Genomic DNA, 4,295 nt, shown 5'->3' on the forward strand with positions numbered 1-4,295 from the left:
CGAAAAAGATAAATAAGTGTTATACCTTGTGAGAATATTCCAGATAGCCCAAATACTTTTATTTGCGAAGATCATTGGCCTAAAGACTATGAAAAAGTTTTAGTTTATGGAAAGTTATGACCAAAACATCCACCATCTGTATTTTCTTGTGTAAATCCAAGTCAAATTCCGACTCCACATGCACCGCCAAGATCAACAACTAAATCATTGCCATCTTTAAGAAACAGTGTGCCTGATGAAATGAAGGATTTTTTAAATAGGTACGTGTAAATCCGGATTTTTTATATACTGTTATTTTACGAAAACCGTTTTATTTACGAAAACCGATTTTACGAAACCGTTTTTTTGACCAAATTCTTTTTCAAGTTTGTTGAGAAGTTGCATGGTTTGAACTTGTTTTGCTCTGTTATTTTTTAGAAATATGTATCAACATAGATATTTTTTGAATACTAGAATTATGTAACTTTAATTTTGCATGGATTTCTTTGATGTAAAATTTTATTTATTATGAATTATTATTGTCAAAAATTTGCTTGTTTTTTGGACATCAAGTATATATCGAAGGAATGCTGGTTCATTTTTCTAATATATTCTCTCACCTTTAAAAATCTTTTTTCTAACTACCTGCCTAAATTAATTGGAAAAAAAAAGCATACTTAGACACCTTAACATTATACTCCAATTATAAAACTGTTTTAAGCTTCAATAATGCGATACACTCGCATATAGATTATTTAATTGTACTAAATTTTATTTTTTATTTTTTGTTATTCACCTCCTCATGGCCGAGACGGCAACTAAAGATGAGGAGGCTACTTAATTGTGGTTATAACCCTCTTTCAACTCTATTACTCCAAAACACGAACCTTGATGAGCAAGGCCGCTGCGCGGAGAAACAAGTTGAGCGCGGTACTATCAGGGACGTGGTGGGGATCGAACTCGGAACCTCTTCCTTATGAGGCAAGCGCTTTACCACTACACCACTACCGCATTTATATAAATAGTTGTAATGTAGTTTGCAATTGTGATGTCATTATATTTACCATTATTTAAATATATTATTTTTTATTTATAAAAACTAAAATTTTTTTTCCTGCTATCATGGGGCCAAAAACGAAGTTTGTGTTTTATGATGAATGCAAAAAGTATTTAACTGCTAATTTGAATTGTTGCAAATAAGCATTGACTCTTATACAGAGTGAAATACAGTTTGTAGAAATGGATAAATTTTTTTATTATTTACAAAAAAGGATTGCAATTTATATGAATCAGGAAAACAAGATAAAATAAGCGAATTCCAAAGAACTGACGTTCGAGGAAAAAAACTAGACAAATAAGAATTTTTGGAGCACTTAGGAACAATCAGAGAAAAAGGATGAGGCTTTATTGAATGAAGAGTATCATGAGAATAAATTTTAGTAGATAGCACAAGAGACGCAAACTCTTTAGAGCAGTGCCCATTATGGTATTTGTAGAAAAGAGAAAGAGAAGCAACATTATGACAATGTGATAATGGTTGGAGGTTAGCTGCAAGAGCAGGTCAAACTATGTTTACCTAGTCTAAAAGAGAAAGGGTACCATTAGAAGACCCGCCCCAGATATCGCAACAGTATTCAATACAAGGCCGGATTTGAGATTTATAGAGGTAGAGAATAGAATCCGAAGTAAGAATGTGTAGAGTTCGATAAAGAGATGCAACCTTAGCAAATGCTAATTTTGCAACAGATTTGATATATGGTTTCCAAGAAAGATCGGAAGTAAGAGTTAATCCTAGAAGATGTAGGGTAGTTGACTCATCGAGTACATCACTGTTCATAAATATAGGAAGATCTAAATTATAACCAATAAACAAAAAAAAATTGAGTTTTTTCTGAATCGAAGTTCACTTGCCACTGTGAGCCCCATGCTGTAGCAAAAGTAAGATCTTTTTCAAGATCAAATGCCCCCTCCAACCAATCAGAGACTGTGGCTTCTTATCACGACAAGAATAAATGATAGTATCATCAGCAAACAATGCCACCTTAGATGTGAGAATATCTGTAAGATCGTTAATGTAAATTAAAAAGAGTATAGGGCCAAGGATAGAACCTTGAGGAGCCCCTGAAATAACAGAATGAGAAGAAGAGTGCTGTTACTAAATATTTTAAGATAGAAACATGTCAAAGTCACTAAACATTTAAAGAAAGAAACATGTAAAAATCAGATTAGGAGTCTCACAAATAAATCATTGAATTGGGCTAGAAATTTTAACAGGGCTGAGGAAAGTAAGCGTTTTTTTGAATTTTGCAATAAACCTTTTTTAAGCCATATATCAAGTTTGCATAATATTGTATTATCATCAGGCTCCTCAGATGTTTCATATACCAATACAAATGTTTTATCTCCTTTAACTAGTGAACATCAACATCTGCAGGCTATAGCGAATGAGACATAACTAAACATATATTTAGAGAGAAATTAGGTCCTATAAAACAAAAACTAAAAGGTAGGTTATCTTACTTGTCTTCTCGGTTTGCTAACTTTTACAAAGAACGTCGGAGCAAGATAGCACTATTAAAAGCTGAATTAAACAGCATGCCAAATCAGTTATGTGTTCTGAGGCAAAATGTTAAACAAAAAAACAAAAAAAAATTAAAGCTTTAAGGGCAGAAATACTAGATCTGAAAAAACACACACACAAAATAAAATTCAGTGGCCAGATTCATCACTTTAAAGCTGAAAAAATGCTTTGAAACTAAATGAAAAGCAAAAGTTAAGGCAACTCAAAACTAAGCATAATGCTGCTGTTTTGACAAGTAACAGGGTAATAGCTAGTTTGGAGAATGATTTGCTCCAGATTAAGGAGGTAAGAAATGTAATTATGCCAAAAGATGAAAAAACATATTCATTACAAATAAGAATAATAATTCATATGTTGTTGTGTAATATACCAACAGGTAACATTCCATATATTATGAGCAAACTGAGGCTGTTACTTTATGGGTGTTATTTTTAACAATATTCTTCACCGAAGTACTGTTGAGCAAAGGGCTAATGAACTTGGCAGTTTTTCAGATTTGCAAGCAGCAGAGTGGGCTATGCCAAATAATAATCTTACTCTTGGGTTTGATGCTACAACACAAGAATGTGTCCAAATTAATAGCATTAACTTAACATCTAAAGATAAATGTCTTGTTATTGCTCTAGATCAGTTATCAGGAGGAACAGCATTTGATTATGAAAGTCATATATGCACTTCAATTGATTATATGGCATTTGTTTATTTAAATATTTACCAAAGTAGCTTTGATGAATGTCGTAACTCGATTATTAAAAATATATCTAACACAATGTCAGACAGAGTAGCAGTCAATCATCTTACTATAAGCAAAGTTTGTGCAACCTGGGGCAAGAATTTGAATAAGCTGATATGCCATTTGCACCCTCTTGACACAATTGCAGTTTCATGTTGCTCAGCATTACGGTCTCTTGAGAGTGAGAGTTGTTATTTGTTTGGAAATGATTGTACGGCAGTTAATATTGTTTTAGCCATAAACAAAATGAGATTTACAGACATCAAAGGTGAATCAAAAGGATTTGTAAATTTTTTAGATGAAAACGATCTACTACAAAATATTATTCCTAGATATCGTGAAAATCGACTTCATATTCTTTTTCATACTTGTATCATTTTTATGAAGCATTACAGTGAGTTTAAATATTTCCTCACTATTGAAACAATAAAATGTAAAAGTTTGCAAGCAATTCTAAGAGGGGTATTTTGTAATAAAACTGTCATAAAAGAAATGTGCGTGCTAGCATGTTTGGAAAACTCCTTATTGAGCCTTGGATGAAAAAGTTTTATGCTTTAGCTGAGGATGCAACTTTTGATCACGTTTCTGGTATTCAGTTAGTGAAAAACGTTTTGCTAATAACTACAAATTGTAAATCTAATACAGCTGCTCAGTTTTTCAGAAGAACAGATTTTTTGCGAATACTCTTGCCCCTAACATTTTAAAATCATTATATGCTCCATTGCTAACCACTAACAATCGTATGAGCTTCATTGATAACCAGCTTAAAAAAAGCTGGTTATCAATAGAGCTCTTGTACAGCATCAAGACAAGCTTCTGCTTATCTTGATGCTGTGCAAGTTGTCTTGAAGCGACAATATAAAAGGTATTTCTCACTTTCTATAACAGAGACACTTAAGGAGGGAAGAGCCGTAAAAGGGAGGAACTTGATAGATATATCTTAATGATGTTGTAAATTTGTTTTTGTAAATGGTTTTTTACTAAATGAACACTACTTTTTAT

This window comes from Hydra vulgaris, chromosome 01 (assembly GCF_038396675.1).
Source record: "Hydra vulgaris chromosome 01, alternate assembly HydraT2T_AEP".
In the NCBI taxonomy this organism is placed as follows: Eukaryota; Metazoa; Cnidaria; class Hydrozoa; order Anthoathecata; family Hydridae; genus Hydra; species Hydra vulgaris.